General features: G+C 45.1%; 8 non-coding genes and 1 pseudogene across 8 annotated transcripts; 5 read left to right on the plus strand and 4 right to left on the minus strand.

Moving 5' to 3' along the window:
• The first annotated feature begins 2,936 nt into the window (after positions 1-2,936).
• On the plus strand, positions 2,937-3,009 carry Trnaf-gaa (transfer RNA phenylalanine (anticodon GAA)). The gene has a single exon. It is a non-coding gene; the product is annotated as a tRNA-Phe (tRNA).
• A 4,297-nt stretch (positions 3,010-7,306) lies between these two features.
• Positions 7,307-7,379, plus strand: Trnak-uuu (transfer RNA lysine (anticodon UUU)). The gene has a single exon. It is a non-coding gene; the product is annotated as a tRNA-Lys (tRNA).
• A 2,087-nt stretch (positions 7,380-9,466) lies between these two features.
• Positions 9,467-9,539, plus strand: Trnaf-gaa (transfer RNA phenylalanine (anticodon GAA)). Its single transcript has one exon. It is a non-coding gene; the product is annotated as a tRNA-Phe (tRNA).
• Positions 9,540-10,733: 1,194 nt separating this feature from the next.
• Trnak-uuu (transfer RNA lysine (anticodon UUU)) lies at positions 10,734-10,806 on the minus strand. Its single transcript has one exon. It is a non-coding gene; the product is annotated as a tRNA-Lys (tRNA).
• Positions 10,807-12,282: 1,476 nt separating this feature from the next.
• On the minus strand, positions 12,283-12,365 carry Trnal-uaa (transfer RNA leucine (anticodon UAA)). Its single transcript has one exon. It is a non-coding gene; the product is annotated as a tRNA-Leu (tRNA).
• A 396-nt stretch (positions 12,366-12,761) lies between these two features.
• Trnar-ucu (transfer RNA arginine (anticodon UCU)) lies at positions 12,762-12,847 on the minus strand. The gene is given in 2 exon segments: positions 12,762-12,797; positions 12,811-12,847. It is a non-coding gene; the product is annotated as a tRNA-Arg (tRNA).
• A 250-nt stretch (positions 12,848-13,097) lies between these two features.
• Positions 13,098-13,170, plus strand: Trnav-uac (transfer RNA valine (anticodon UAC)). The gene has a single exon. It is a non-coding gene; the product is annotated as a tRNA-Val (tRNA).
• A 261-nt stretch (positions 13,171-13,431) lies between these two features.
• Trnav-uac (transfer RNA valine (anticodon UAC)) lies at positions 13,432-13,504 on the plus strand. The gene has a single exon. It is a non-coding gene; the product is annotated as a tRNA-Val (tRNA).
• Positions 13,505-21,285: 7,781 nt separating this feature from the next.
• On the minus strand, positions 21,286-22,111 carry LOC127189822 (olfactory receptor 4D9-like; annotated as a pseudogene).
• Positions 22,112-23,458: the final 1,347 nt, after the last annotated feature.

Raw genomic sequence — 23,458 nt, forward strand, 5'->3', positions numbered from 1 at the left:
ACAGGGATGGTTCACCATGCTGTCGTAGGCAAGAAAGAATGACTTTGGTGTTTATTGTTCTGTTCACATTGCCCAGCCTTCATTTCCTCACAGCTGAAAAGCAGCAAAGGGAAAAGAAGAGATGACAGTGAGGAGGAAGACAACCACTGTTCCCCACATTTGAAGAGGAATAAAGACTGAGCCTTTGAGGACTCTGAAGCTGTGGAGTGTCAAGTAGTGATAATGAAAAGAAACACAGCAGCATCCATAACTCAATAAGAAAGTGTACCAGAGAGCAGCTTAGCCAGAACACTGCTGCACTTTACTCCAGTCTCTCCGGATTCTCCCTCGAGCACTGTCCTGTGCTAGAGCCAAGGTCCTTACTCCCACGTCAACCAGATCTTGAAGGAGGCATGTATCTGCAAAGAGGACAGTCTCCAGCATGATTACCTAGGTGGTGCCCCTCCCGTGTTTATAAAAAGCAATCATGTTCACACACACGTCCCACAAACTTGTTCAGCCCATACACTTCAAGGATTTGCTCTGTACAGTCAGTAAGATAACTAAAGTCTCAAAACAGGCACAGAAAAATCTATAAAGATTTCATTCATTGTAGGTGTACATTTTATGAAACAAAATTCAGAACCTCCTGGTATGGTGGTGGAACACCTGTGACTCCTAGCCATTGGGACATGGGCGGGGGAGGATAGTTCAAGGTCATTCTTGGCAACAGTGAATTTGAGGCCAGTCTGGGCCTCATGAGACCCTGGCAAAAAAAAATACTATGAAGCACACAATTTTTGTCCATACTTCTTACCATTGCAAACATTCTGAGCCGCTGTAGTTTCTGAAGCTCCTAGTAATTCTTAGTCCCACTGCCTTTCAAATCGCTGCTGCTTTGGTTCACCGTTGTTCCTTCAGGAAAGGAGATGAGGGGTCTTTAAAGGGGAGAACCTGAAGAACTCAAGGGCTGTGGGTATAACTCTAGAGCGCCACTGAGTACATGCAAGGCCTGGGGTACGATCTCCAGCACTGTGATAAATTACTTAGAACCTTCCATAAATGGCCTGTAGAGGTCACAGCCTCTGAGCTTGTTTAAAGTCAAGATACCAGCTTCAGGGGCTCTTTGCTCAGCTCACTAGCCCAATTCCATTCCTGGGCGTGCTGTTTTCTCTAATAAGCTATTTCTATTTCTATACTGTGTCTAGGTTTGTCTTTGTTTTTGTTTAGTTTTTGAGACATGGTCTCCCTATATAGCCCTGACTATCCCAGAGCTCTCTGTGTAGATTAAGAAGGCAAGTGCTGAGACTAAAGTTGTGCACGACCATACTCAGCCTTCCATGCTTAGCTTAACCTGCATGACTTTTCGCTCTACCTCTCCTTATGGCAGCTGCTAATATTCTTACCTAAGCTGAACTATTTTTCTCTTAAATGATAGTAATATTGTCCAGAAGCTTAAAACAAAATGAAAAGCAGTGAGCAAGGTGCTGAAGGAAGATATGGCTCCACTTTATTCAGTAAAAAGCAGGATATTGGATTTCAGGTAGAAAACAATGAATGAGTGAGACCAGTTCAGAGGCTGGAGAGGAAAGCAGAGAAGCAGAAGAATTCTAGGTGGGATGAACCAAGTGGGGTGATGACTACAAGGGGAAGGTTTTGTAGTGTTCTGATCTAGGGAACTTAGATGGCAGATTGGGTGTCCTGGCTAGTTTTATATCAGTTGGACCTCAGTTGAGAAAATTTCTCCATAAGATCTAGATGCAGGGCATTTTCTTAAGTAGTGATTGATGGGGGAGGGCCCAGCCCACTATGGGTGGCACCATCCCTGGGCTCATGGTCCTGGGGACTGTAAAAGACTGAGCAAGTCACAAAAAGGAAGCAAGTAAGCAGCACCCCTCCAGGACCTCTGCATCAGTTCCTGCCTCCAGGTTCCTGTCCTGACTTTCTTCAGTGATCAAAGTGATGTGGAAGCATAAGCCAAATAAACCCTTTTCTCCCCAACTTGCTTTTGGTCACGGTGTTTCATTATAGCAATAGAAATCCGAAGACGGCAATATGAATTTTTAGACCAGAGAAATGGCTCAGTGGTTAAGAATACTGCTCTTTCCGGGCATGATGGCTCACGTCTTTAATCCCAGCACTCGGGAGGCAGAGGCAGGCAGATCGCTGTGAGGTTGAGGCCAGCCTGGTCTACAGAGTGAGTCCAGGACAGCTAAGGCTACACAGAAAAACCCTGTCTCGAAAAACAAAACAAAAATATGTGTGTGTGTGTGTGCATATAATCATTTCAACATTTACAACATGAAATCTGTGTGTGTCTAATTAGTGAGTGTTGTACCCATACAGTTAATGCTGTGCTTGAAATTAAGCATGTAACTATGGTGAATTACAACCTCAAAAATTTGTGAATTGGACTGGGGCTGTAGCTCACTGTTAGAGCACTGCCCTAGGCAATACTCATTACTTTAAAATATTCTTTGAATTTAATTTTTTAAAAAATTAAATATTTTTAATGGAAAGAAGCAAATTGTGGGACTTTTCTTTTTTTGAGACAGGGTTTCTCTGTGTATCTTTGCTTTTTGTTTTTTGTTTTTTGTTTTTTTCAAGACAGGGTTTCTCTATGCAGCCCTGGCTGTTCTGGACTCACTTTGTAGACCAGGCTGACCTCGAACTCACAGAGATCTTCCTGCCTCTGCATCCCTAGTGCTGGAATTAAAGCTGTGGAGAGGCGCGCGCGCGCGCGCGCACACACACACACACACACACACACACACACACACACACACACACACACAATCACTTGATAAGTAATGGATTCCAGATAGTACACATGGTCCTTGCATCATCACCTTTAAAACATTTGTGAATACTTATTATCTGGCTAAACTTACCTTAGTACTACAAATGGTATTTCCTCACTATAATTAAACAGGTTAAAAAAAGAACTCACAATCGCAGCTGAAAAGGCTCAGTTGGGAGAGTGTTAGACTGAAGATCTAAAGGTCTCTGGTTTGATCCTGGGTTTCAGCAGTGGTTTGTATGGCGCCACCAACTGCTCCTTCCAGTAATTAAACTCCCTTTGTGAACAACAGCAGATCTATAGTAATTAACTTATTCCCTCCCTAAGGTCATTATGTGTGGTTTCTTCACTTTTGTATAGTACAGAATTAGTGTGATTTGCACTCAACTGAGTGCACCCAATTTCTTGATGACCTCACCCTTCTTTTGGGCTTCCTATATGATGCTTACCAGCTGTGAGATTTAGGGCTCAGGCTTACGCTGGGTGTAGGGTGTGGTTGAGCTGGGTGGGTCCTACAGCTCAAAGTTTCTGAAGCCCAGGTCGCAGCGTGGCCCCTTTTGGAGAACAGGTTTTGTTTCATCTGAGATAACAATACCCAGGACGAGCAGACAGGTTGTGGATGGAGCTCCGGGAATGAAGGAGTCCTTTTCTGGTTATCAGGTCGAATACAGCACTCCAGATTAAATGTGAATTTCAGAGACATAACCCTTGAAAATAAGCCTTTTGAGAGGAACATACATAGCGAACATCTCGCCCCCTTTCCTGTGGAATTCGGGTATGTCTGGGTGTCCCGCATTTCCATATGCTATATTGAAAACCGCTATTACACAGCCTCCTGCCCCATCCCCCACTCACTTCAATTCTCTTTCACCTTGTGTTCCAACAAAGGTACCCAGACACCAAACACGCAAGGTAAGCTGAGCTTTAGAGTGAAAACTGAGTTCACTGCCTCACAGTTTACAAGTATATTTGCATCTTTGAGCTGACTGGCTCACACCTCCAGCGCCCCCTCCTCCAGTCTCTCCCAGGTAACAGGAGGCTAGCTAGCTACAGTTCTCCTGGACTGTGGTGGAAAACAAGAGATCCTGAAGACTTTCGATTAGATTCTAATACAAAAACAAACAAACAAACAAACCCAAAACATGCTAGGGTGATGTGCCAAGCAATGAAGTGATGCGCAGTGGAGTACGCAGAGCCTTCTGGGTAGCCAGGTGCCAGGCTGAAACAAGGGCGGAGAAGAGTGAGATTCACGTCTCACATTCTAAGAAAACACACTATGGCAAAACAACAACAAACCCTGCAGCTTTCTGCAAGCCGACTCTTATTCTACCTGTCCCGTTAGTCTGTCAGGAGATGAGATGGCAAGGGTCTTCATTCATCAAATCGTTAGATTCTTATGTTTTGGTCAGAGACTCTTGAAACTCCAGCGATGACCAGAGCAAGTAAAAATGGTCATCCGATAACCTGGACAGTTCGAACCTTAAACGGTGAATGTTGTATGAGTCCTGAGTAACGTTATGTGTCAAGTTGGTTGGGCGATATGATAGATAGTGCTTGCTTATTTAGTTTATTTGCTTAAACACCAGTCTACATGTTATCGTGGAGAGTGTGTATGTGTGTGCATGCTCACACACGCATGTGTGCTCACATGTGTGCGTGCATGTACACACCTGTGCTTTTAAAAGATATCATCAGGACCAGCAAGGTGGGTCAATGGGTAAAGGTGCTTGCGGGCAAGCCTGATGATCTGGGTTTATTTCCCAGGATCCACTTGGTGGAAGGAGAGAATTGATTGCTGAACACTGTCCTCTGACCTCCACACAGGCACTGCAGTATGTGTGCACCCCCATACATACGTAAAACAAATGTAACTTAAAGAAAGTAAAAGCTGTAAATAATATTCAAATCAGTCTACTTTGAGCAAGGCCAATTATTCTCCATAATGTAGTCCGCTCCATGCAATCGTTGGAAACCCGTAAGAGCAAAGATGAATTTCTAATGAGAGTAGAATTCTAAAGACTTGGTGTCAGGAATACCTGCCTGAATAGCTAGCTGGCTGAGTGCCCTGCTCCTTCCTTTGAAATTGAGTCTGCTTCACCACGTCAGAGCGCTTGCAGATATTTAGGCTGCCAGCCTGCCCTATGCATACCATGAAATATGCATGCATCTATCTATCGCCCACTCCCCCCCACTCTATTCATATTCTTTCAACACACCACTCCTAGGTTCTCACACACCCTCCCCCCTCTTCCCCAGTGAGGCCAGTGGGTAATGTGCATGGGTTATGTGCACATCCTCAATGACATTTGATTCACTCTGCTCCAGCAACTACCCACAGGCGATAGCTACAGTGTGCCCTGGGGCCTGGAGGTCATCTACCTGTCTCGTACGGAATTTTCGCTCAGCTTGATTCTGTGCAGGCCTTGTGTAGGTAAGCTCAGCTGCAGTGAGCTCATGAGTTTGGATAGCCGGGTCATGTTGAGAAGACAGCATTCCACAGCATGCCTCACCATCCTCCAGCTCTCACATTCTTTCTGTCTCCTGGTTCCTCTAAGCCTTGGTGGCGGTGGTGGTGGGCTTGATGTAGATGTCCGGTTGAGCTGAGCAGTCACAGTCTCCTATTCTTAGCCCTGTGGCCAGTTATGCATCTCCCCATTGGCTGCTGCCCACTAAGAAGTTGCTCTGACCAAGCTTGAGAGCAGCCTGGGTCTGTCAGCAACAGGAGCTAGGGGGACTGGGGAAGTTTGGGCGCCTAACAGGGTTTGAACTTAAAAACTCCCACAACTGTTTATACTAAGTTCTTAAAATATCTGTTTCCAATTCTATTTTCATCTCTGTCTCTAACTGTAATCCAGTCAGTTCTGTTTCTCTGGAGCAGCATGGCAGCTTGCTTCAGCATTGCTTGCACACAGGTGAGAGGAAAGTTGGGATCTTTAAGAAAAGTGGGAGTCGTTTGCATGTAGGGAAATGTTGCTCCTTTGCCCAGTCCAGGCTTCAACCAGAAGCGGAGGCAGGATGCCCGTGAAAAGCACTTGTGACCCAAGCAAGAAACACAGAGAAGACAGCTACCTCACTCAGCTTGCAAGGCAAAGTTCAGCTGCCTTTATTCACCCACTCTGCAGGAAGATCCTTTGCCAGCCGGTCATAGGGAGCACCCCAGAGAAGATGGCACCTCAACTGCATTCTCCAGTGTGTCGTAGTGGGGAGAGCATGCCATGTCCACACATGTCACTTTGGCATAAAGGTTATTTTGAGCCACAGGAAATTAAGACATCAAAACAATGAAAAACTCTCTACCTTTTCTCTAATTGCATGCAAACAGGACATACATGTTCAAAGGTTTCTCTTCTCCGTCTATCTTGAGGGCAAAGGGTGTGTGTGTGTGTCAACTAAAGACAAGTTTAAACCCTTATTAACTTGCAGATTGCACCAGAGGAATCTACACATAGACTTCCTTAACTACCTTTATCTACCGTTAATTTTCTATATACTTACTTTTCCACAATTTGTTGTTCTGATGACACAAGGTTTTTTCTCTTTCTTTTGTCACTTATCCGGAAATAACATCAAATTATTATTTATTAAATTTATTAAATTTATTATTATTATTATTATTATTATTATTATTATTATTATTATTATTATTATTATTATTTTCCTGTTGAGGTGCTATGTTAACTGTAACTTAGGGCCAATTCTTGAAGAATCACCCATTCCCTGAATATCTATCTCTCCCGTGTCTCTGTGAAATGAACCTGTTAATGTACTTGCTTGTTTTTCTCTTGCTTTTTCCTTTTGTTAAAAGAACTTCGTATGAGAACGCAGCAAAACGGGTTATTCTTCCTCCTTCCTGGATGCTTGGGAATAAGATAGGAACAGAAAAGGGAAAAGCACTCAGCAGCAAAGACCCAGCAGACTGAAAGATTGTGGCAAGATCTGCTATAAAAATAAAATACAGCGGTATCAGAGAGGAGGTGGTGGGTGCAGCGAGGCCTTGGCATTGGAGCTGCGCGTGCGCAAGGCTGGTCCTGGGGCGGGGCAGGTGGGAGGGTTAGGCTCTAACTCTTGGTATGCCAGGTCGGCTCTTTCCGGTTATTGTGCTTCGCGCCAGCATTCTTTTGAGCTAGGTAGGAGAAATTGAAAGTCGTGTGTTGGAAGAAAAGGTCGTCCTGATGGCATTAACCACTGGTTTCAGCCTGTGAGCTTTGGGTTTAGCAGAGACGTGTAGGGAGGCAATTGTTAGCAGGCAGCTTCTGCTCCGTCCATGCAGAACACAGGGTTCACAGCTAAGGAAACAAAGCTCTAAGTAAAATGGGGTATGTTTGATTTAAGAAGTCTTTATCCAGATGGTAGGCAAATACATCACTACTATTCCATAATCCATTTTGTTTTCTTCCCACTTTCATGTGGTCTGTGCCCGGAAATTGTATTAGACACAAAGGAAAAGCCTAGCAGTCATCTACGTACTAGTGATTCAGAAAAAGCAGTAGGAGTCTTCATACACTGAACCAAGCTCGCTTCTCATGAGCCCGGATAGCTCAGTCGGTAGAGCATCAGACTTTTAATCTGAGGGTCCAGGGTTCAAGTCCCTGTTCGGGCGTTACCGTTTTCTTTTAAGACGTAATTAGGACAACTAGTTTTAGAGTGCTAGACACCCTGTCGTTTAGAGAAAGAAATGTTAAAATCCTGTAGAGCACACCACAAGCATGATCGATGAATTATTGCGAAGGTGCTCGGAAGTTCGGCGGACGCGCTAGGACCAGCTTTCCCTCCGCCTCTTACACCGCCGCCGACTGTGTCCCTGCGCGGTCCCACCCTGCTCCCGGGAAAAGATGCTTTTCTGGGAACTGAAACTCCAAATATACATAGAGCAGCTTCCCTCTTCACACCAGTTCAAATTTTCCCTGGCCCAAGTGTGCTCCTGATTACCGGAAGATGTGAAAGCTGGAGTAGAGCTGCCTGTTAGTGGGAGAAAGGGGGCATCGTGTTGGAGAGCGCATGCAAGCGCTGGAACAAATCTAAAAAAATTCAGTGCATATCCACGGCAAATTCATACACTCTCATCCACATTCTCGCAGGATTTTAAGAAACGTTTTGTTTTAAACACAAAACGTTCGGGCGGAAGCTCCCAGGTGAAATAGTTTTCCCTCGGCGGCGGGGATGGGGGTGGGGGAGAGACACCTCTTGCTTAATACAGACAGACTCTTCCTTGATTCAGGCGGGAATGAAGCTGACCTCCTCACTGGATGGGGATGGGTACAGCATAGACCGGGCGCCCGCTATAATCTGGACCCTAGAATTTCCTGTTGAGCAAGGAAGTGCCAAGATGGAGTGTGAGGCAGGGTCTTCACGCCCCTGACAGGCATGCTTCATGCAGGCAGGGTCCACACCGACCCCACAGTGACCTTCTCTTCCCTCGCTAGCAGCAGCCTCCCCAGAAGTAAAGGAATAATTATCTTGGCTTCCATCTCACAAACCTGTGATGATTAAATGAGACCAGAATAACGCTCACAGGCTTAGTAGAGTCCATAAGCAAGCAGGTGTGTATGATAATTACTAAGAGCTTTCACTTTAGTGATGAACTACAAACAAAACAAAATTAAAGAAAACAAAAAAACCTAAAAACAAAAACAAACCCAAAACACCAAACACATACTGAAACCGGTTAGGAACCTTTCCAAAGAAACACATACACAATACACTCAAAATCACAGGTCCATAGCCACGAGACTTGGTTGGTTGGTGTTTGTTAAAGGAACAGCACCGGTCACTCATCCCAAGAAGATGGCAGCAGGGTGAGATTGGGCTGTTTGAAAAATCACCATCATCTGGAATCTGGGAGAAGGAGTATTCATTGTGTTCAGGTGTGTATCCACTGAGGCGCCCACTAATTTGTAAAAGGCAGCCCTAACATCCGTGGTCACACGGGTGGCCCCTGCTTAAAATCAGTAGGTATCAAAACCTGAAACTAAACGAGATCACAAAACAACAGGCAAACAAATTCAGAATACATGAATGTGGGAGAGACATTAACTAGTAGGGTTGGGGGGGGGGGGGCGGGGGGCGGGAGACCAGACAAGGTAAGGGGGTTACAGCGATCAGAACGCAGTTCATGTATATGTGACATTGTCACAGTACATATCCAACCAAACTTATACCAAGTCATCATCACTGCTCTTTGCGTCCATCGTTTTCAGGCCAGGCTGGTGCAGAGCACCGACTGCTTCCGTCTTACCTCTTTCAGCTATAGTTTGCATGTGCCCTTCACTGAAAGGGACGGACTGAACACTGAAGTGTGTCTCCACCCTGACCTTTCAGGCCTCAGGCAGATCTGGGTGACTGAGGGCAAATTGGTTACTCCGTTTAAGAACTATGATCACGTCGACCTTCCGACAGAGGTGAGGGTTGAATGTTATACACACTGGGTGCGCCTATCTCTTTGGGACCCTGGATAGATGCAGAGAAAGCTCAGGATCTGAATGTGATGGTCGCCGGGGTCGGGGCCGAACACGTCCTAACATGACAGAAGTTCATTTTCTTACTGTTCTCAAAACTGTAGAACTAAAAAAATAATACATCTCTAAAAGTGAAGTTAAAAATTCAAAAATTGGAGGTAAAGTGTCTAATTCCCTTTCCCTGCCCCCCTTTAATTTTCCTTTAGATCGGGCACAAAAGGTGCACACTCGTGCTGAAATAGCTCAGTTGGGAGAGCGTTAGACTGAAGATCTAAAGGTCCCTGGTTCGATCCCGGGTTTCAGCAGGGCTTTTTGTTCTGTTGGTATTTCTGTTTCTGGAATCCGACGCTCCTTTCCAACTCCAGTACAGTAGTACGTATTGTGAGGAGACAAAGATCCTTTTTGGGAATGTGAGACACAAAACCCGCAAGGGGTTGTTGCTGTTGCTTCATTTTAGTCATTAAGTGATAGGGTCCTGGCAGGGCATGTATGGCTCAAGGTCTCATGTGGTGGAAGGGGACACGTTGTGTTTGCCCTGGGGAAGTGGGCAAATACGGTTCCAACCACAAACCAAAAATCGATCACACCGAACACCCGGGGAACCAATGAGCTTATTAAATGAAGTGTTCTGGGCAGGAGCACGGACGACCCGTAAAGCAGCTACGCTGTAACGTTAGACGCCAGCCTAGATGACGGCTTCCCTATGGCCCTGTACGAAGGTGGGGGTGGGGGTGGGGGGGGGGGGGGTTCCTCCACAAGCGCTCCCGGCTGTATATTCTAGCTCCTCTCTAGACCATGTGCAGAATTATATATGATCAGTGGGGAAGAGTGACTGTAAACTAGGTTAAGATTCCCTTGACCCTCTCCGGCTCCCTTTCTCTAGGAGAACATCAACAGTCAATAAGCCAACCTATGATGATCTCTTGCAATTAGGTATAACTGAAGTCACAAACAATGGTGGAAGATCGGCTCCGAAGATAACGCCTATACAACACGTGCCTGCTGCACCAGCTGTCGTCTTGGGTCTGTCCCGCAACTGCCGTCCTACGTTGTCCCTTTGCTAAGTCTGCACGTGTCAGTAACAGGCTTGAAGACAGTCCTGAAAGTGATTTGCCTCCACAGCTAGTTCTCTGCTCAGGTCAGGGCTCATCAGAGGGCACAACAATCTGGCTGAGAACGTGTTCCTAGCTGGGTACTATACATCCTGTGCCTTCATCCGAAATGCCTCTTAGTACCCTGATTTCCGTGCTTTGCCTTTAATAAGAAGCCTCAGAACACATTCTTCGTGACGGCCGATGTGAAGTGTTTTTGGTTGCATATTTGCGGATGTTTTGAATACAAAAACTCCGCAAAATGTAACTTAATATCCACTTCCCAAGCAAAACCCAGCCACTTGTGGTCTGGACTGATTTTATTTTCTCCTTTGCAGTAACTCTGTAAGTGGTAAACAGTCTCCCAATTGTTTAGTCATGTCCGACACAAGTGCCTAAAACAACTTCCGCCCGAACAGGGACTTGAACCCTGGACCCTCAGATTAAAAGTCTGATGCTCTACCGACTGAGCTATCCGGGCTCTTGAGAGCTAGCTTCTTCCTAGACTATCCACAGTCAAAGTTAGGCCTAGCGTCAATTCTTTGCGAGTAGTTGAAAATTCTTAAGTCTTTTGCTGTTTCTTCAAAATCAAGATGAGCAGGCTTGTGGTGAAATCAAGTGTGTCTTTCTCCTTCTCCCTCATCACACGTAGACTATGAAGACTAAAATTATTGGAGGTCCCTAGTGCGAGAGGCCTGCAAAAAGCACTTCTCAAGAGAAATGTCCCATATATTGGACCATATGGTCCGGCCTCCGGAGCTGGTGGACACATTTCTGATTCCAATCTTGATTTTTTAGGCACCCTAGAGCGCCTTGTGGGTGCAATAGGAATATATAAATTAGGGTTAGGTTTGCATTACCGAGCGTACGCTGCGTTCCAGGATCTGTGCAAACTCGCAAAGCCGCTCGGCCCTGTGTGGGTCACACCGACCGTATACCCAAGTCCCTAGTCGCGCTCTGAGGGGACATTTGTTTGTTTTGGATAATCACAAATGAGTTAGGTTGTTCTCACAAACGACCCTGTGGGACCCTAAGCATCAGCTGTCGCGTCGAAGTTCGTCTGAGAAGGCTAACACCATGACCCCTGGAGAGGGGCAGCCTGGCCAGGCGGTCAGCCCAGGGAGTTGCCAGCCTCGGGCAGGTTGCTCTCTCTCTGGCCTGACCTCCACTCCTTGCTGGAGATGTTGATTCACGGTGGCTGTGGAGTCAGCGCCGAGGGAACCAGAGCAGGCAGATCCATTCCGGCTGTCTCCAGCCCAGACCTGAGCGTCAGGTCCCCAGAGCTCCAAGGCAACACGACTCTTCCCGGTGTCATCATGAGTTACTTGTGAGGTACAGACCTGCTGCACAACGAGGTGTAACCCGAGTTGCGTTTCCATTTAGCGGCTCCACATCTCCCTTTCGAGTGCCCCGTGGTTCTGCGGAAGTCTGCTTTGATCCTAACGGACACCCCTCAGAGTTGTTTGGTCAGCCGCTGAAGGGTTAGGGGAGGCTTAGAGCCTGTCCGGTCATCGACCGGAAACGAAACCCGTCCCAGCATGGCTCCGCTCTGAGGACGTTAACTACTGTTCTGGTAGAGTGACTAACTGCTGGGCTGTCCTTGAATGAACGCAGCAAAGGAAGACTTTCCGAGGAGAAGCAGCCTTGGAAATTCACTGTCCAGATGATTGACAGGAAATTCCATTTCTTTCCTTTATAGTGTGCTTACCATATACTAAAACCTCCTGTTTCTCTCTTGTGTCACACTCTATGGCTAAAGACCTTGCTTTAAAAAAAATATTTTACTTATAAATTTTATTTTTAAAACTCTCCGCATCCCTGTATTTTTAAGCCATCAGAAAAGTACACGCCACGTAGCTGGGGTCTGTCTGGAGAGTTAGCTATTGAATAACGTGTTCTTTATCTTGTGCTTTCGGCTCCTTGTCCTGATATCAAAGGTGCAGGGAAAAAACACATTTACCAGAAGTGGGGTTCGAACCCACGCGGATATAAATCCATTGGATCTTAAGTCCAACGCCTTAACCACTCGGCCATTCTGGTACCTGAGGAGACTAAACTTTATTTATCAGCAACTGGGACAATACTGCGAGACTTAAAAGTTCCCGAAGAACCCTACATTTGTTTTTTATTCATTAAAAAAAAAAAAAAAAAAAAAACCCACCAGAAAACAAAAACGACAGAAAGCAAAGTCTCAAGAGAGAGAGGTTAACTCTTACCACACCTCGCCCGTTTCTTCATCCCCACAGACAATGGGAATGTGATTGAGAAAACGCTCCCGCGGTAGTGGCAAGATTGCTGACACTTCCAAAGGGGTTGACACGGGAAACGACTGCGATAAATTTCTTTATTTTAATGGGTGCTCCAGGTAGGACATTTTAAAGGTCAACGATTTTGGTTCACTTTTCAGCCTTCGTAACTCTCTTATTAAAATAAAAGCGACTCTGGTGGGACTCGAACCCACAACCTTTGAATGCCTTCATCTGTCTAGAAGTCCAATGCGCTATCCATTGCGCCACAGAGCCAGGCGTGTTACTATTTAGGCACTGCCTACATCAGAGCAGGAGCGGAGACTCTAGGGCGGAGCTTCTCTCCCTGTCTTCAGCCATTGACAGTGGAGTGTGCAGCGGGGAGCAAGCAGCGCCGCGGCGCTAGGAAATCCGAGGCCCTAACAGAAGTTTCCTGCACAGGGCACAAAAACGTTTCAATTCTAAGTCCCAGCGTCACAATGTCACTACGTGTAGTTAGTCTGTCTAGCACGGTTTGTAGCCACCTGGTTCCATAGTGTAGCGGTTATCACGTCTGCTTTACACGCAGAAGGTCCTGGGTTCGAGCCCCAGTGGAACCATGAGGTGTGGTGCTCGTTTTTTTCACGTAATGATTTCTTCAGCCTACCCAAGTTATTGAATTCTGATTGAGACACATTTTTTAATGGGGTTTTGGAGACTTCTCTAAAAGTGCCCTTTTTTATTTCAGTATTGAAAACTCTTGGTTCATTTTGAATTTTTTTCTTTAAGAGCCATTTCCAAACTTTTAGGTCCCTAGTATTTTACTTTATTAAAGTATTGCGTTTTCATTATTCAACCTTAGAAACTGCCTCCTGCCACGTGGTTCCATAGTGTAGCGGTTATCACGTCTGCTTTACACGCAGAAGGTCCTGGGTTCGAGCCCCAGTGGAACCAGAAGTTTTTCCCCCTGCTTTCCGCTTTAGTGCCATTTCCATTTTGACTGTTTTTATTTTTTATTTTTCCGTGAATTTGGGTTCTGTGCGGCGGCCATTGTATCCGGCTATCAGTTGGTTTCCTCTAGCACTCGGGGCCGATGAGACTGCCCCCTCGTGGCCTCATCCGTGAAGTGCTGTTGAGGGGATTGCTTCTAATTCAATCAATAATATGTTCTGGATGTCTGATTCGCCTTGTGCCACTTTCAAAACTTGCTTTCACTGCGTGATGGAGCACGACTACAATTTTTGCTTTAAAACAATTAAAAAATTGCTACTATCAGTGCTGATTAATTTACAAGCCCGCGGCCTCACACTGATTTTACTGACATTAATTAATTAATGTCAGGCACGAGGGAAGAATTTGAAATCCTCCCTCTCAGTTTTAATTGTCAGAAGTTCCTCCCAGAAGTATCCTATAATAGTTCTGCACATCTTCTCACGGTGCATAGTCTTCTTTTTTTCTTTTTTGGTTTTTCGAGACAGGGTTTCTCTGTGTAGCCTTGGCTGTCCTAGACTCACTTTGTAGACCAGGCTGGTCTTGAACTCACAGCAATCCACCTGCTTCTGCCATCTTCTTACGATAGCAGACATTTCACAAGGACCAAAGATTTAAACATTAGAAGTCTTCCGTTACATGATAACCAGGAGCAAACAGCATAATTTTTAGAGCAATGATCTCAAAATAAGAGCAGGATTTTCCAGGCAGGAAAATTTAAAAGCCTGCAAGTGATAGCTAAAAGGATGACAAATTTAATGGTGTAAAAACTTTGAATTTCTGTATTGGCACGGTGTATCAGAGGCATATTGCAAAGACAAATGACAAGTCTGGGAAATGAGTTTACAAAGCCTGTCCTGGTCCGCGACTGGGGATGAGGTGGGGAGGGTCTCAGTGGGAGGGCTGGGGTCGGAGGGTGTCTGTGGTGCAGTTTAGGCAGGCAATAGCCAGCCTCTGGTAAAACTGCTGTGAATTCTTTCTTTTCTTTTCTTTTTTAAAAACAATTTACTTACTTATTTATTTTAGTTTTTTGAGACAGGATTTCTTTGTGTAGCCCTGGCTGTCCTGAACTCACTTTGTAGACCAGGCTGGCCTCGAACTCACAGTCATCTGCCTGCTGGGTTTACAGGCCTGTACCACCACGCCTGGCTCTGCTGTGAATTCTTGAGTGCAATGACTTTGTCCTGTGCAAAGGACAGTGTCATTTGTTGTTCCTGCTTCCTCCTCAGAGACTGTCCCTGAACCTTGGGGTCAATAAAGATGACTCACAGTCACTTAGCTCAGCACTTGGCTGGTCAGCGTCTCGTGGGTGTATGATCTGGGCAGAGTTCATAAGGATCGTGTGGGTGTGACTGTGGGCATAGCTGCCTACATGCTGTGTGCCTGTTTCCCTCTCTGCAAAGGGGGGCGGGGTAACCTCTTGTGTGATTTGCAAGAACATTTGGTGAACTGGCAATCTCCACATAGTCAACATAGGTTTAATACTGTTGCTATTATTTTGGCAGGCACACAGTTTGAGAACAACACTGGGTCTTTTTTCCTTCTAGACAGTTTTGGAAACTGCCAGCTACCAAACATGTCAGATCTTGATGTGGTGGGCTGCCTTCTTTGCCTTCTCTTTCCTCTGTATCCTTATACTGTGGTTTTTTTGTTGGTTTTGGTTTGTTTTTTGGGGAACCCCTCCCCTTCCCCAGTGTTTCCCTGTATAGTTCCAGGGGTATGTAGACCAGGGTGGCCTCAAACTCAGAGATCCTTTTGTCTCTGCCTCTTCTGCTAGGATTAAGGGCATGTGCCACTGCCTCCCCTTTTTGTGAAATTTGAATTAAATATGACTCCTTTCCTTCCCTTTTCTTTCTCTAACCCCTCTCACGTCTCTGTTTCTTCACTCTCTCTGGAATTGATGACCTCTTTTTTGCAATTGCTTCTGTTACGCACAGATACACACACACACACACACACACACATTTGCACATAAATGTATAAATAGAACCTGCTGAGTGTGCTTGTTGTTGCTTATATTTACAGCATTTCAGAGTGAACCACTTGGTACTGGATACCCAAGTACGAGGAGACTATTTCTCCCTTTCATTTGCTGCCTGTAGTTTTCTGCCTAGGGGTAGAGCCTCATCAGATTTTCCCTCCCTAGGGCTAGGAAGTCATGAACCTTAGAGGGGAACCTATGGGTACCACGTTACTAGACCAGCATCATTCCTAACCACAGTCTAAATACCTATCCAGATAACTGCAGGTAAGTGTAGCTTTCACCTTCATCAGAGATGCTTCTCTTTGCAGAAAATGGAGATGCTTAGAGAAAACCAAGAACTGGTCGAATGCAGCGATTAACTGAGCCCAGCCCCAGAGACACATGAGATTTCCTTTAAGTGTGTCTCTATGTCCCAATTATCCTTCTTTTTGGTAAGTGTACCAGTTGTAACGGGGCAGAGTCCATCTTAGTCACCACATTTTAACTTGGACACCTTTCTAAAGAATCTCTTTTTCAGTAAACTCACTATTTGAGGTCCAGGAGTTATGATTTCAACATATGATTTTGAAGTGGACATAATGCAAATCATAGCACAAACTGCCCAAAATGGGCCACCGCTGCTTTTATCTTCTTGAAGATTGTTGTAGCATGGATACAAAAACATTGATCTTTTCTCTTTGTCCCCATCGCCCAGACCATCGCCACAGCTATAAACACTTTTGTAAGCAGCAGATTTGTCACGCTCACTTCTCCATCCTTGAAGATGTCTGCTGTCTCATTCTTGGATTCTACCAGTTCCCCATCTCTGGTCTTACCCTACTCCAATCAGTACTTGACAAACAACCAGAGTAACTTCTCAGAATGTAGACACTGCACAGTCCTTTGTCTCCCAACCTGTGAAAGCACTCTGAGACTTGGTCCCTATGGCCTTCATATTTCTTGCTTCATTTTCTTTCTTTTCCAGTTGTAGTTTTAATGTGGCCCTATACTCTATGTGTTTGGAAATTGGTTCCCAATGCAACACCATTGGGAATATGGGGTTTACTGGGGGATGTTTAGGTCATGAGTGACCCGCCTTCATGAATAGAGTAATGTTGGTTATAAAGGGGTTTGAAACAGCAAGTTCAATATCCTGTTCTGTCTGGCTGTGTAAAACTGTCATCCGTGTCACCAGATGGGACGTCTGGACCTTGGACATCCAAGCCTGTACAATCGTGAGCCCAATACATTTTTTGTTCACTAAATTATCCGTGGCTGAGGTATCGTGTCACAACAGCATAGGATGAACGCTGATGATTGATCTTGTCAGCTTGAAGAGATTTAGAATCATCATAGAAAATGCTTGTATGATGGAATTAATTGAGGGTATGAATAATAGGTTAATGGGGGGGGGGCTGGAGAGACACCCTAAATGTGGGAGGCGTCATCACACATCTGGGGTCCTGAACGGAATAAAATGGAGGAAGTCAGCTGTGTGCCAGCACAGATCATTCTCTGCTTCCTGATTGAAGATGAAACATGGCTGCTTGCCTCAAGCTCCTGCCACCCGACTGCCCCTGCCTGATGGATCATACTCTTAAACTGTAAGCCAAAACAAACAGTTTCTTCCTCATGTTGTCCTCGTCAGGCATTTTGTCACGGTACAAAATAATGGATACACAAATGAAGGTGCCTGGCACTACACTCTTCAGTGAGTTAGTCCCCCATCTCCTCTTCCTCTTCTTCTCCCTTTAAGAAATATCCTTTGCAATTAAAAATTGCAATTAAAAATTTCAATTAAAAATTTTATTTCCATTTTATGTATTGATTCTGTGTTGTGCATGCGCACATGTGTGCAGCTGCCCACAGAGGCCAGAAGAGGGCGTCTGATCTCCTGGAGTTGGACTATAGGAGCAGAAATCTGAATTCCGGTCTTTTTAAAACAGAGGGCTTGCAGAGAAGAGAAACTGTGGGCAGAGGCATCTCTGAGATGAGATGGAGACCTACAATGGGGTAGGCTTCTGGGAGGCTATGAAAGTGACTTTAGCTGAGACCCCCTAGTAGTAGGGGTCATGGAGACTAAAGAGACCACCCTCTGACCAAACAGGACTCCTACTGGCAGGAGGGGGACACTAAAACACCCACAAAAACTTTGACCCAAAATTTACCCAGCCTACAAAAAAGGCAGGGATAATGATAGAGCAGAGATTGAAGGAGTCCAGTCAATGCCAGGCCCAACCTGAGACTCACTCCATGGGAGAGAGCCAACCCTTGGCACTATTAATGATACTCTGCTAAGCTTGCAGACAGGACCTAGCATAGCTGTCCTCTGAGAGGCTCCACCCAGGAACACAGAAGCTGAGACTCACAGCCAAACATTGGGCAAAATGTAGGGAGCTTTGTGAAAGAGTGGGAAGAAGGAGAGAAGAGCCCAGAGGGCACAGAAGCTCTAAAAGAAGACCAACAGTGCCAACTAACCTGGGCCTGCGTGGGAGGGGTGGATTGCAAAGACTGAAGCATCAACAAAAGACCATGTATGGACTGGACCTAGGCTCCCTCTACAGATGTGCCCAATGAGCAGCTTGGTCTTCATGTGAGTTCCCTAGAAAGGGGAGCAGGGCCTGTCTCTGACAAGATGTCTGTTGCCTGCTTGTCAATCACTTACCCCTAGTGGGGCTGCCTTGCCAGGACACTGTGAAAGAGGAAGTGCTCAGTCCTGATGGGACTGGATGGCTGGTGTGGGTTAGTGTGTGTGTGTGTGTGTGTGTGTGTGTGTGTGTGTGTGTGTCTTCTTTTCTGAGGGGTAGAGGAGAGGGGATAGGGGGAAAAGGGAGGGAAGAAGAGAGGGAGGGAGAGAAAGAGGGAAGGAGGGAGGGAGGGAGGGAAAGAGGGAGGAAGGGAGAGGACTAGAAGGAGAGGAGGGAGGAGGCTACAATTGAGATGTAAAGTGAATAACTAAAAAACAAACAAAACACAACAAAAAGCTGCCCAGCCATCTCTACAGACACCACTGTCAGTATTTAAAAAATAATTTATTAATTTATATTTATTTTATGTGTATGAATGTTTTGACATTGGATCCTCTGAAACTGGAGTTATGGATGGTTGTGAGCCATCATGTGGGTGCTGGAACCTGAATCTGGGTTCTCTGTAAGAACTTCTAACCACCGAGTCATCGCTCCAGTGACTCTTTCCTCCCTACTGTCTTCACTGTTGTCATCATCATCATCATCATCATCATCATCAAGTTTTTTTGAGACAGGGTTTCTCTGTATGGCCTTGGCTGTCCTGGAACTCACTCTGTAGACCAAGCTAGCCTCAAACTCAGAGATCCGCCTGCCTCTGCCTCCTGAGTGCTGGGATTAAAGGTGCACACTCAGGACATGGTAGCTCTGACTTCCCTTGAATGTTTTCTTGGCTTTCATCCCTGGGTCACTAAGCTGGTTCTCTTTGCTTCCACCTCTCATTTAGTTTTGTGTTGTCAAGGCTTGAGGGCTATTGGAGAAATGGCTTTAAGAAGCCTGACTAAAATTCAGACAAAGAGACACTCTAACAGTTCCCAAGGTCCTAGTCTGTAAGAGGCAAATGCTTTTTTGTTTTATTTTATTTATTTATTTTATTTTATTTTATTTTTGAGACAGGAATTTTCTGTGTAGCCATGGCTGTCCTGGACTCACATTGTAGATCAGGCTGGCCTCAAACTCACAGTGATCTGCCTCTGACTCCCAGAGTGCTGGGATTAAAGGCCTGCACCAACCACCCAGTGGCAAATACTTTTGAATAGTGTTATTTTTTAAAGTTTGATATTCTAGTGAAATAAGTTTAATTCAAGTTCCTTTGTAATTCAGTTTCATTCATCAACCAAAGAAAGGCCCTTTGGGGGATCTCATCTTCGAAGGTTTTCCAACAAAGCACACATTTACTTGTGGGAGAATGCTTTACCAGAGAAATTCTATATTTAAACTTCAAAAAAGCAGAACTTACCATAGAGAAGGATGTTAAACTGGAAGCTATCAGGTACTACTTCTAGAAGGTACAGGAGAAAGATTTTAGTGGTTATTGGGTCAGGCAAAAAAAAAAAAAAAAAAAAAAAGTTAAATAGCGCACAAAGATATGACCTATATACTAAGTAAGAGAGCTTCCACTTTGTGTACATGAAAAATGAAGAGTCTCTTGCCCCTCTGAGGACATAGTGAAGGAAGAAAAACAAACATTTACCAACAACCCAAGGGGTACACAGGGCCTTCAGAGACTGGGGAGACTGAGAGGGCCCCCATCCCCCCTGGGCCCTTTACAGCAAGCATAGTAATGATGGTTTGAATAGAATGTCTCCCATAGGCTCATATAGTTGAATGATTGGCCCTCAGTCGTGGCACTGTTTGGGAAGGGTTAGAAGGCGTGGCCTTATTGGTGGAGGTATGTGCCTGGGGGTGGATTTTGAGTTTCAAGATCTATGCTATTTGCAGTTACCTCTCTCTCTCCTCTCCTGGCCATTGCCTCATCATGTAAGCTCTCAGCTCCCGCTACACTATGAGTAGCGCCATTCCTGCATCCTGTCACGCTTCCTGGCGTGACGGTCATAGACTCTAACCCTCTGGAACAATGAGCCCCCAAATCAAACATTTTCTTTAATAAGTTTCCTTGGTCATGGTGTCTTTTCACAGCAATAGAAGAGTAACTAAGAAACATGTTCTCCACTCTGTCCTCAGCCTGTAAGCAAACATCCCAGTACAAACAAGAACCCTGCACGTTTGGTTCATGTGCGACACTCCTACACCTTAAAAATTACTCATGTGTCTCTGTGTGCAGTACCCACGGAGGCCAGAAGAGGGTGTTAGATTTCCTGGAGGTAAAATTACAGGCTGTTGTGAGATACTCAATGTGGATGCTGGGGACCCCTCAAAGAGCAGCAAGTGTTCTCAATCACTGAGCCTCTGCCCCGCCCCAATCTAGCCATTTTATATCTGAACATCTTGGCCTGCCTTCAGCAGGAATCCTGTTACCTCACCATATCAGTTACTTGTTTCATTGCTGTGACAATATACCCAACAAAAGGATTTCAGAGAAGGAAAAGTTGGCTCATGCTTTGAGGGTTTAACCTGATGGGGATGTCATGGTGACAGAAGTGTGAAGCTGTTGGTCCCACTGCACCCTGAGTCAGAAAGAAGAGGACAATGAATATTGGTGCTCAGCTCTTTTTCTCCTTTTATTTGTTCTGGGACCCCACCTATGGAACAGTGACACCTGCAGTACAGTGTGTTCCTTTCCAGCTCAGTTAGAAACCTCTTCACAGTCATTCCAGAGCCTTGCGTCATAGGTGATGCTGGGCTCTGTTACACTGACAATCTCACTCATCTCAGTCAGAATGCCTCTGACTGCACCCACTGGCATCCCTTTTCAGTTCTGCTCTTTGGCTACAATATCCTACCTGTGTTTACTTTGTTCAGAGTTGAGTCCATTCCGTCTGCTCATCTGCTGTGGCAATTATCACATTTGTCCTTACAGTCATGAATTAAGTTTTCCAGCATTTGGTCTGTGTGTGAAGAGGGTGATGCCGGAGAAGGATTCCCTGCCAAGATGGCCTGGGGAAAGTTTTTGAAGTGATGGGAGCATTCTGTGTTTTGATTACATTATCTTTCAGAATCCACCGAATTCTACATATATCAAAGGACACTTCTTATTGTACCTCCCTGAACAAGAACACTGAAGTCAAAGGCACCATTTCCTTTCGCTAAAGAAATGAAGAGTTGCTTGAAACTCTAACCTTGAGAATTATTTATTTTTACATTTTTTTGATATACAACTTATCAAAAGAGAAATCATACTTGAGCCAAAAGCTCAGAGGCAGGTTGATGAGCAGGACTGTGTAGGACACCAGCAGGCAGAGAAACTACAAGGTAGCGATCAGGCCATGGTTAGGAATCATTAAGACCCCAAGAACAAAGGTGTTGGTGCAGGCGAGCTTGAGGACCTGTGCCACACCGCAGTGGAAACCATCAACAGTGCTGGACCCACAGAAGGGGAGTGGCAGCATGAGAGCGATCTGCACAATGCAGTGAGTGAACGAAGGCCCCGACCCAGGAGGCCACGATGAGGGCTGTGCACCGCCCCTTCCCCATGATGCTCACATAGTGCAGGGCTCGGAGATGGCCATGTAGCGATCAAACGCCATCACAGAGAGAGAAAAAAATGTCTACCCCACCAAGCAGGTGGAAGAAAAAGATCTGAGTGAAGCATCCATTGAAAGAGATGCATTTTCTTCTTGAGAGAAGGTCCACTAGGACTTTCGGAACAGTAATGGAGGAGAAGCAGATGTCCAAGACAGAGAGGTTGCATAGCAGGAAGTACATGGGAGTGTGGAGGCGGGACTCCCAGGTCACAGTGACTGTGATGAGGACTCCCAGGTCACAGTGACCATGATGAGGAGGTTGCCCAGCACAGTCGCTGTGCACACCAAGAACAAAAAAAGAAACAAGACCATACTTAACTCTTAGGACTGGGTCAGCCGTTCGAAAACAAATTCTTTCACCTGCCATAATTTTTCTGCTCTGTTGGGAGCAGAAAGTATTTTCATTGGGAGGAAACACTTTTGTTAAGGAAAAGTACATCGTCAACACCAAAATGAGAGCCGGGTGCAGAGGTTCATGCCTGTAATCCCAGCACGCAGAGACAGGTGGATCTCTGTGAGTTTGAGTCCAGCTTGGTCTACAAAATGAGTCCAGAACAGCCAAGGCTAACACAGAGAAACCTTGTCTCAAAAAACAGAACCAAACCAAACCAACCAAACAACAACAACAAAACCCAACTAAACAAACCAACAAAAAATAAAACGAGAGCTGGGTGTAGTGGCAAATGCCTGTAATCCCAGCACTCAGGGAGACAGAGACAGACGGATCTCTGTGAGTTCGAGGCCAGCCTGGTCAGCAAAGCGAGTCCCAGACAGCCACGGCTACATAGAGAAACCCTATCTCAGAAAACAAAAACAAAAACAAAAACAAAAAAAACCAAACCAAACCAAAACAAGCAAACAAAAACAACAACAACAACAACAACAAAACCAAAAACCAACCAACCAAACACCAAAGTGAATGTGGACTGTGTTTTGGGTATTATTTTGCTCTCAAAAATTTTATTACATTTATTTAGTGTGTGTGTACATGTGTTCTTGGATCCTATAGCATGCTCCTGGAGGTGAGAGGACAACCTATGGGAGTCAGTTCTCTCCTTCCATCGTGTGGGTCCTAGGGATGAATTCCTTTATTTATTTATTTTCTCCCTATGGATTAACTCCAATGATCAAGTTTAGTGGTAAGTGTCTTTACTCACTGAGTCACCTTGCTGGCCCTGGGTGGAATAGACTATTTCTCCTCTCTAATTAATGTTTGACTGCTTTCACTGTTCATGTGCCTTTATACTCTTCCTACTCCATAGTCTGTCCTTCTTGAGGTTGACCTCTGACCCTACTCTAACCACTGGACACTCTGGATTTTACTGGGATTCTTCCCATCAGCTCTGATTTTTTTATTTTAATTTTCCTGCTTTAGTCTCCTGTGAGGCAAATCCAATTCTCTAGATTCATTCATGGTTATTTATTAATCTATCAATAATTCAGAAAATTTTATTGCTTACAAACATTTGTAGGCTATAAAATGGTCAAGTATTTTCTTCAGCGTAAATACAGACTTATTAAAAGCTGCGTCACATGCAGCCATTTAGATAATGCATAAAGAGGTCTTTTTTTAAAATTTAACTTTCAAAGTGTGATAGAAAAGAGTATGGTAGAGAGAAAAGAAATTGACTTGGGAGACGTGGGCTTTGATGCCTTCCTCAGGGATTGATGGAGCAATAACACAATGTTTAGAGGCATTTGAACTGGAGGCTTAGTCTCTCGTCACTGAAACTCAAGCTCTAGTGACCACAGGAAGTAAGGTCTTCACATGCCATAAGCGGCATTA

The sequence above is a fragment of the Acomys russatus genome, chromosome 5, assembly GCF_903995435.1.
Source record: "Acomys russatus chromosome 5, mAcoRus1.1, whole genome shotgun sequence".
Taxonomy (NCBI): domain Eukaryota; kingdom Metazoa; phylum Chordata; class Mammalia; order Rodentia; family Muridae; genus Acomys; species Acomys russatus.